Source organism: Peromyscus maniculatus, chromosome 10 (assembly GCF_049852395.1).
Source record: "Peromyscus maniculatus bairdii isolate BWxNUB_F1_BW_parent chromosome 10, HU_Pman_BW_mat_3.1, whole genome shotgun sequence".
NCBI lineage: Eukaryota > Metazoa > Chordata > Mammalia > Rodentia > Cricetidae > Peromyscus > Peromyscus maniculatus.
This window is the reverse complement of record NC_134861.1, coordinates 2202885-2212835: the sequence shown is the minus strand read 5'-3', so window position 1 is coordinate 2212835 and position 9951 is coordinate 2202885. Positions and strand designations below refer to the sequence as shown.

General features: G+C 52.2%; 1 long non-coding RNA gene across 3 annotated transcripts; it reads left to right on the top strand.

Annotated features, from left to right (window-relative positions):
- Nucleotides 1-778: 778 nt before the first annotated feature.
- Nucleotides 779-7343, top strand: LOC121832571 (uncharacterized). 3 transcript variants are annotated; one of them, XR_013042686.1, is made up of 4 exons: nucleotides 779-1172; nucleotides 1385-1537; nucleotides 3633-3675; nucleotides 3993-7343. It is a non-coding gene; the product is annotated as an uncharacterized LOC121832571 (long non-coding RNA). The 3 variants fall into 3 exon arrangements; XR_013042685.1 differs by having other exon boundaries at nucleotides 780-1172; nucleotides 1403-1537; nucleotides 3633-7343; XR_006076187.2 differs by having other exon boundaries at nucleotides 780-1172; nucleotides 3633-7343.
- Nucleotides 7344-9951: the final 2608 nt, after the last annotated feature.

Here is a 9951-nt window from a genome sequence, read left to right as displayed (position 1 = left end):
TCTCTGTTCTGAGGGATGTTCGGAGTGATAAAAATGGGAGAAGGGGTTGAATGTGGGGTACACAGCCCACCCATGGACTGCTGGATAGGAACACAGAGCTGGCACTCTGTGGGAATGGACATGGGAGGAGAACATTCCCAGGAACATGGGACACTAATCACCAATAATCCTGGCTCCTCATTTTGCAAATGGCACATTGGAGTCTGAAGACAGGAAAGGCTTTTCTGAGGTCACTCACGTGCATTATGAGCTATGCTGCTGCAGACCTGGCTTGATCTACTCCCAGGACCCTGCCCTGTGGTCAGCTGTCCTTCCATTCTGCAAGCTCGGCTCATGATGGTACAGAGCAGGGGCTGAAAGGGTGGGAACTATGTTTGGGGGCAAGAGGATAGGAGATAAACACTGGTCACACACAGGATACCTCTGCCGGGCCAGCATTCTAGATCTCATCTCATTCTAACATCCCCGAGGATGGGCAGATGCAGAGTGGGTCCTTGGGGTCCCTCACCTCCAGAACATGAGTCTGCCAGTGTGTGGTATGAGGCTGGAGTGAAGCTGAGAAGAAATAAGGCTGGAGGCCCAGTCGGGGCCAGACACCACCAGGTCCTAGCTCAAAATGCTTCACCTGGGGGATGACTTGAGCCTCAGGCTGTGTGGCATCCCTAGTGATATTAAGCAGAGAAACTTGAAGTCAGGCTTTGGAGGGAGAGGAGGAAGTAGGAGAAGCAGGCAGAAGGCTGGTCCAGTGGTCTAACAGAGACATGATGAGGGCTCAGCCAGACAGGTATAAATTATGAGGGCTCTCCACCCCTCAAGAGCTTGGAGAGCCAAAGTTGTTAGGACATCAGGACTCTAAAGACATTCTTTTCAAAGAAAACCAAGAGCCTTTCTCCCCAAGTCCCTTCATCATTTTAGGAGCAAAATTTGAACTTACTCATTTTAGGGCATGGGTGAGGTTTGCTGCTGGCAAAATGTTCACAGAAAACAACCAGCTAAGTGCAGCTGGGAGGCTGAGGTCAGCCTGCTCCGGACAGGCCAGGTTTCTGTGGTTCTGAGTGACCATCAGCTGACCTCAGACTTTCCAGCAGGCAAGCTGGCAGTCCAGCAGGCTACAGATTACAGACTGGGTGCTCCCCCTGGGATCTGTTCACAAAGGCCACACTCCAACCCAGGTAAGATTGGAGCCTCTTCCCAATTCTTGCTGCCTAGTTTGTGGGTTTGGAAGGGTACTGAAGGCTCCGGAGAGGAGGTGGCATTGTGTTGGTAAGGCTACCAAAAAGGGACACCCTATCCACCTCTGGGAGAGAATCATCAGCCACAGATGTCATGATTTGGAGTGTCTATTGGTGCAAGGCACAGGCTTGAAGTATTTCTGTACACTTAGATACTTTATCCTCATGAGGTCCTGGGAGTTCGGAGCCATTGGAAAGAAAGCCAGGCTGGCAGACTGGAAGCCATGCTACTGTACACGCAGGCTTCAGGCTCCAAGGGGCTGACTTGAGACCCTGTTCTGATGCTGGCAGTCCTGAGGTCTAAGGTAAGTCTGTCTTCTTCCCTGTCTCTGACCCTCAGTTTTCTCGTCTGTGGGGTCAGTTTGCAGAACTGCCTCACAGGACCTCTGGGGCAGAGGCATTTTGCCTGGAGGACCCTGCTACCATCAGGAGAATTTGTACCTGAGATTGAGAGACTGAGATCTTAGTTTTGAAGTGACAGATAAGGAGACACGGGAGGGCAAACCACATGTCTTTTGTGGTTTTTCTGGTTGGCTCTGCTTAGGGCGCTGCCTAGAATTTTACACACCCAGCTGGCATTTCCAGCTGCCACTCAGGGCCAGAAGGACCTTTCCTCCCCATTCCCAAGTGACGCAGCATCTGTACAATGACTGAAGGCCATCTGGACAGTATCCAGGTAGGCCTTTTGGAGACAGTTTTAGAGAGTGGGAGGGCAGTCCTAAGGAAGTCCGGGGTGTGGTCTGATTGGACCACAGAGACTAGCCCAACCACCTACTCTGTGATCTCAGGCAAGCTAGTTAACTAAACCTCTCCGAGCCTCATTCCTTCAGTCAGGGGAGATCTGTGGTGACTCAGACAGGCCCTTCCCTGCAGCTCTCTCTGAGTTTTATGAGAAGTGGGCAGGGAGACAGTGACAGGAAGTGTGAGCCCTTAAGTAGGTACCTGTGTGGTGGTGGTGGGGGAGCGGCAGTTAAGGGGAGATTAAAACTCATAGTCCTCTTCTATTCTATTGGGAACTCGGAAGAGCTTGGGTTTTTGTTTCAGAGGTTAATTGACTTTAAATTAAGATTTTGTTATAAGAGCATGGTGGAAATACTTCAGAAAACTCCAGTTTCCAGTGAAAACCCTCTTTCCCTGGAGGACTTGGTTGTTTTTCACAACCTCTCAGTGTGAGCTTCTGGAAGTATCTGAGAGTATGGAAGCACATGTGGGCAAGCAAGAGTTGGAATAGCTGGTTGTGGTGGCACATGCCAGTAGGATTTGCTGAAGGAGGCAGAGGCAGGAGGATCACAAGTTCGAGGCCAGCCTCTGCTACACATTTTAGCTGGGCGGTGGTGGTGCACACCTTTAACCCCAGCACTCAAGAGGCAGAGGCAGGCGGATCTCTGTGAGTTTGAGGCCAGCCTGGTCTACAGAATGAGTTCCAAGAGAGCTGGAGCTACACAGAGAAACCCTGTCTCGAAAAACCAAAAAATAAATAAAAATAAAAAAAGGGTTGGAATAAGTGATAATAGCGGCTGCCTGCTGAATGGGTTACACTCTGTGCTCATTCCCTGAGCTATGGCCTCAGACATATCTCTAATCCAGGTGACCCCTGAAGGTATCTTGGAACTGCCAAGCATGAGAGGAGATGAGAGCAATAGTCCCTGGTACCTTCTCCCAGCATGCCCAGCTCCACACCACACGCTTGGAGTTCCTATCCTTCTAAACCTTCCTGTGACTGTTACATGTGGTTTTGGCTGTGGAAACCGGGGCTCACAGGAGCAAAGCTGGCTTTGGATGCTATTCTATGTTGTGATGGCCCCCACAGGACTCAGGAGCCTGAAGGACTGCTGAGTCCTGGTTTCTGGAGGCGTGCAGGCAAGATTATCCATAACTCATGCAGGAGGTGATGTGGAAATCACAGGCCAAAGAATCACCCAGCCTCTGCCCTTGGGACTCTCTGGCAGCAATCCTGAACTGTAATGTCAGCCCCTGCCCACACAGGTGGTGATATGGGTGGCCATGTAGGCACCTTTGACCTGGTGATCTTTAACTTGATGACTCAGCCTGGGAGCTGTGGCACCATGATGAGCCACACTCTGATCTTTCTTTTCTCTTTTTGTAGATTGAAATTAATTGGGGCATGGTAGGGCACGTGTGTGATCCCAGCACTTAAGAGGTAGAGGCAGGAGGATCACTGTGAGTTCAATAGTAGCCTGGGCTATGTATTGAGACTCATTTGTTGTTGTTTAAATTGAGGTAAAATCCACACCACAGATATTTAGCTATCTAAAGTGTCAGTTCTGTGACATTTATCCACCTACAACATTGTGTAATTGTCACCTTTATGTACTTCTAAAAAGTGTCCCTCTCTCCAAAGGAGACCTCACACCTATTTATTTATTTTTATTTTCCAAGTGCTGGGGATGGAACCCAGACACGCCTGGCAAGCACTCTACAGGTAAGCCCCCACCCCAGCTAGAACTCCATGCCTACCACACGGCCACCCGATTCTCCCCTCTGTCCACCCCTATGTAGATGTAATTCTAAACGGTCTTATTAAATAAAAAACACAGAGCCAAATAAAGAGTTAAAAGCCCAGAGATGGAGCAGTAGCCAAGAGCTAAGGCCACCTTATCTTACCACTTGCTGCCATCCTTCCCCTGAGAGAGAGAGACCTTCTTCCTGTGTCCTGTCTTTTTATTGACTTTCTGTTCTGTCTTCTCATTGGTTCTAAACCCAACCACATGTCTTCCTCGTCACTGCCTGTCTATACAGACCTCCAGGTCTCTGTGGTTCGTACTGAGATTAAAGGTTCGGGTGATCGCTTGGCTGTGTCCTTGAACACACAGAGATTCTGCCTGCCGTGTGATCTGTTTAAGGGCATGTGCCACCCCCGCCGGACTTCTGCTAAATGGCAACTTTATTTATTAACATACAAATAAAATCACATTTCAGCACAAATAAAATATCACCATATCCCTACTCACTGCTGAGCGTCCCCATCCCTACTGGGTTCCTAAAGGAGTCACACGGTGCAGTGTTCAGTCTCTGGTGGCTGGCATTTCTCATTGAACCTGTTTTGAAGGCCACCAGACTTCGTAGCAGGCACCTACACATTGCTTCTTTCCATGGCTACTGAGATCCCACTCAGGTCCTCTGCCTTTCCCATCCACTGCTGTTGGGGGAACAACACGCTGACCTTTCTCACTGCCCTCTGGTAAAAGTCTCTCCACATCGGCCACCCGAGGCTTACAATATAAAGTCTTTATCTAATGTGTGGTTCTCATCCTTGTGTCCATGAGGTGTTGACTGTACAAGGTAGCATTTACTGAGCACTTACTGCATAGTGGTCTTAATGTTTTACCTATTTTCACTCACGTCTCTCTTTGTCCATTCCTAGTCCCTCCAGTAGCTGGAGTGGGCCTCACGTGATCCATTCCAGACAGGAAACAGGGTCAGCTGAGGAGTTATCTATCGAGGAGGACTTGAAGCCCGGCCAACCTGGGCCTGACTCATGTCACACACGCCCCTGGTCTACGCCCATGTCTGGATGTGTGCAGACTTCACCCTGGGCTGGGTACAGTGGAAACTTTCACTTTCTTTTCCCTGGAGCTTTGTCTGCTTCACCTTTCAGTCATTGGCTTGTTTTCACAATGACCCATCGGAAACAGAAAACATAACTCCAGAGTCAGAAGTGAAGTGAGAAATATGCCAGTGAGTTCCGTGAAAAGCTAGATTTTTAACCAGTTCATGTGGCAAGACCACCCAGAGGGCCGTCCACCACCAGGGGACAGGGCTCCTTCGCCTGACTGGAAGACTACGGGTTAAATTTGGTATAGTTTGGCTTTTCCATTTTTATTCTTCTTTGCTTGTTTTTTGTTTGTTTTGTTTTTGAGACAGGGTCTCACTGTGTAGCCCTAGCTGGCCTGCTATGTAGACCAAGCTGGCCTCAAATTTGCTACAATCCTCCTGCCTCTGCCCCTCCAGTGCTGGGTTTAGAGGCATGTACCATCATACCTTACCTCTACTTTCACTCCTAAGGTGAACAAGAACCTTCTGTACATTCATACCAGAAGTCTAACTTCCCAGCTCACACCCTTTACCTTGGGCCCGGCTGGCAGGTGAACCCGAACCCTATGCAAGTCAGGAACCCAGGGGCTCACACTGAAAACTGTCTGATGAGATAGTCCTTAGGATCTCTCTGACACAGCCGGGTGCCTCCCCTCCCCAGCCTACCCCAGCAACCCTCTGAGCCACAAGGAGAAAGTAAACCATGCCTGACGTAGCGTTAGCACAGAGTCTGCAGATGGAATCACATCAGGGCTTCCAACCTCAGGCCTCCAGCAGGCCACTGTGCACGGGCATCCCAGTCTGGACCCCACAGCTCTTCTGGTGCTGTCCACCTGCTCCCCCAGCTCTTTGCTTATGCTCCACCTTCTACCCAGAGCTCTGTCACCAGCCTCTGGGCACAATCAGCCGTGCGCAGGGGGACGAACAGTCCCAGGAGACAGCAGCAGGCACAGGGTGCTGGCCCTGGCTACAGTGTGGAAGGTGCTTCTGGGCCTTTGTTTGGGGTGGTCCTCACCACCACCACCCCCATGAGGCAGAATTGCCAACTTCCCTCATCTTGCCTGCTTTCCTCAGTTAAAAGGGGCCTGGCATGCAGCATTAGAAAATACTCAGGGGGTGGTTGCTGCTGCTATCCCTATGCTAAAATGGAGACCTCTGAGGCTCAGAGAGGTCAAGCGGCTTATCTAAGGGCATGCAGCCCCCGGGAGGCCTGACCTGCACAGTCATCCCCCATGCTAACCCTCCACACTCTGCTTCTGCTTCCCAGTGGGAGCCAATCCTCAAGGACATGCAGAGGGCTCCTTGTGAAGGAGCCATCTGTGCATGGTGAGTCGACCACGGCACCAGATGGCCGGTGTTCTAACCTGGGTCTGCCGTGTACTCTCAGTGTGATCTTGGGCACGTTTCCTGACCCCTCTGTGCCCATTTCCTCCTTCCTGGCACGACTACCAAGAGGAGGAAGTGAGCCATACCCCTCCGCAGCCCACCCGATACCTGCTGGCAAAATAAAACCAGGGTTTCTTGGGTCTCCACTGAGCCGCTGGAGAGAGCCAGCTGCCAATAGCCCATCTTGGTGGAGGCTGTGGCTTCTGGGGTGGCTGAGGGTAGTTGGTTATCCTCCTTAGTTTAGGAGTGGCTGTGGGACACTCTGGTTGGATCCATTCCCTCTGTTTTACAAACATCATGAGTTACAGCGCCCCTGTTACCACCTGCCCTTACTGAAAGTGACCCCCTTGTTGCTTAAATTTCTTCCCCAGGGGAAGCATAAAATCACATCTACCCTTCCTCCCTAGGTCCCAAAAAAAACCTAAGGCACAGTTCTGCCAGTGTTCACTCTAGGGAAGTAATGGATGTATTGGGCTTCCTTACGGAGCCTAGGTGGGGTTACTGTACGGTGTGGACACTCCTCCCCCAACCTGCTGCCCCTGAAAAGTGTTATTCAAATGAGATGAGTGCTTCTGCACAGCCCTGTAAATGAAGGCCTCACTCTAGTCACCCTGGCCTTTATGTACTCCCCCTCCCCCAAGGCCACAATGCCCAGTGAGAGGAAGCAAGCAGCTGGCTACTCAGGTGAGAACTTCAGCCTTGTGCTGCCCCTCCATGTCAGGGTGGACATGTCAAAGAGCTGAGATGACCTTCGGTGGTGTGGTGGGTGCAGCTGAACTCCCCAAAATGGCCATTGCTTGGCTCAGAGCGCAGTCACTCATGACGTCCCCTGACTGCGCAAAAGGTGGAAGCTGAACTCCTGGACAGGACTGAGGCTCTCTGGGTAGCTGGATTGTCAGAGAAGGGAAAGGGACAATTAAGCCTTCCGTGGAAATACAAGGCGGCACAGTGGGGGACTGCCTGGCTGGGGAGCCGCAGGGCTAGTTGCAGATCTGTCACTCAGCAGTGGGTGACAGGTGGATGAGAGAAAGTCTCCTCACGGTGGAGCACTAGCCGGGAGCAAAGGCAGGGAGAAGGGAGGCCAGAGGCTGCTGCATCTGACCCCACAGCTGCCTCACTTGGCAGGACACCCAGGGCTGAGCTGATCCCCCCCTCCCGCCCCCCCCCCCCCCCCCCGAGCCACAGCTGCCAGGAAAACCGGTCAGAGAGGGTGGACCCTGGCAGGATGACACCGGAGACCTCCTTGGTGGCTCCAGCAGGGTGGTGGGAGCAGGCTGGCTGCGCTGCACCATGTCCCTCCTGGAACTGTCACTCTGCCCTGAGGACCAGGCCACCCAACATGCTGGTAGGCCAGTCCCAGAACTACAGCATCTCTGGTGGGTGGCAGCCGCATCCCTGCTCAGCTGGCCTGACAAAGCACAAAGGAAGCAGGCCCGGCCTCATTCCCTCAGTGTGAGGTAGACTGGCTCTGAGGTTCTGGTTCCCAAGCGAGAGGAACTCCTGCCTCACTGAGTCCCTGGAAGCTGGATGGAGAACGTGCATTTCACCAGCTCAGGCGGAGAAGGTCTGCTGCCATCCCTATTACTAATCTATTGTCAGGGCCGCGGATGGAGGGTGACTGCTCAATTCAGGAGGAGGAGCCAGAGATTTGAATTCTCGGTTCTGATTCTAGTAGCTGGGAATCTGCGAAAAACCCTTTGTTGAACCTCAGTTTGCCCAACTGTAAATATTTTTTGGTTTTTTTTTTTTTTTTTTTTGAGACAGGGTTTCTCTGTGTAGCTTTGCGCCTTTCCTGGATCTCACTCTGTACACCAGGCAGGCCTCGAACTCTCAGAGATCCGCCTGGCTCTGCCTCCCGAGTGCTGGGATTAAAGGCATGCACCACCAACACCAACACCACCCGTTCCCACCTGTAAATTTTTTGAGCTGGAGATTCTTTGAGGCCTAAGGTAGCCAGACCTGGGGTAAGGGGCACCCCAAAGGAGGTTAGGACCACATGAGGTTTTCTGGGCAGCCACAAGCAGCATCCTCAGAGATCAAGGCCAGGCCACCCCAGTCTCCCGAGGCCACCTTGCCTTGGCTGAAGCCCTGCTGTTTATGAGGTATCTTGCTGTCCATGAGGGATGTTGTGGCCTTGGGAGACACATGCCAGAGGAGACTGGTGACAAACACATTGAGTGAGTGCCCCCAAGATGGGCAGAGGGCAAACATGAGGGTCAGGGCTCAGGACCAGGGCTTCAGACAGAGCTATCATCCTAAGGAAGCAGCTGGCTTGATTCTGCCCCTCACACCACTGCCTACACACTCATTCTTCTCTGCTGCCTGCCACCCACACCCACCCCCGGGACCCCCAGGTCCAGCATAACAAGTATCATGGTGCCTATGAATGAGTGAATGCATGAGACAAGATGAAGAGACCCACATTATCCTGCCAGGCTCCAGATTGTTCTCAGTGGAAAAGCTTGACCGTGGCAAATGACATACTCCAGATTCTTTTGTGGTTTATTATTATTATTATTATTATTATTATTATTATTATTATTATTATTTTGTTTGTTTTGTTTTTTGAGACAGGGTTTCTCTGTGTAGTTTTGCGCCTTTCCTGGAACTCACTCTGTAGCCCAGGCGGGCCTCGAACTCACAAAGATCCACCTGGCTCTGCCTCCCGAGTGCTGGGGTTAAAGGCGTGTGCCACTACTGCCTGGTTTATACTCCAGATTCTTAAGAGTAAGGAAGAGTATGGAGAAGTTTGATGTCCCGCTGGTGGACAGCCCCCTTGGCTTCTGGTGGCTCAAGGTACCTGCCTCTCCCCAGCTTGAATAGCCTGAGGGCAGGGCCATCGTGACAAAGACTTGCTATGCCCTGTGACCTTGGCTCCAAGGAGCCTGAGCTGGCAGCCTTAGTCAACACTGAGGCCACATCTGCTCAGGCACTACCCTGGGACCCAGAAGTGACACACCTCAGGGCTTATGACAAGGCTCCCTTTTCATTTGTGCCTGAGCCCCTCGGTGCCAGCCATGCTGGCTACCGGCACCCTCTCTAATTAATGTGTCTGTCCCCACACCCTGCTGCAATTCCATCTGCCTGAATGGACTCATTAAAGCCCTGTAAAAGGAAGTGACAGGGTGCTACGTCACTGTCACAGACAAGGGAGAAGCTTCCCAGAGCCCTCCCTCCTTCAGCAGGGGTGAGGACAGAGAGGCTGTGTCTGCCAGGAAGGCCTGACAAGGGAGCACTTCCTGAAAAGGAGGTGAACGAGGGGAGAGGTGGAGGCGGTGAGGGACAGAAAAGCAGGGGCAGAGACACAGAGGAGGAACTTAGGAGGAGGGGCTGGAGAGCGGGTTCCAGAAAGGAGTGAGCCTGGGTGAAGCCCTTTACAAAGCAGCTTGGCCTGAACACCAGAGGCTCCGGGTCTGGGTCCAGCCAGCCCTGCCAAAGTCAGATGCCTGGGCAAGTGGTGGCAGGTGGAGAGAAGGCAGGCAGCTGGAAAAACCTCTCGGTGTCCCCTCACTGTCCCGCTGGAAGCCCACCCGTACATCCCCTCTGACTCACAGGTAAACACACACAGCTCTGCCCCACAGCATGCCTTCCCACACAAGTACACCTTCATGAACACATAGTACAGCTGACATGGTATTGAGCACCCTGCGCACACCACAGGGTACACTAATGTGGGGGCCTGAGCACCTCAGCTCCAGCTATCCACACACAGGTGATCATGACAAGGACCTGATTGGCTGGGGAAGCAAGCGCAGAGCCAACACACACACAGGAAGCT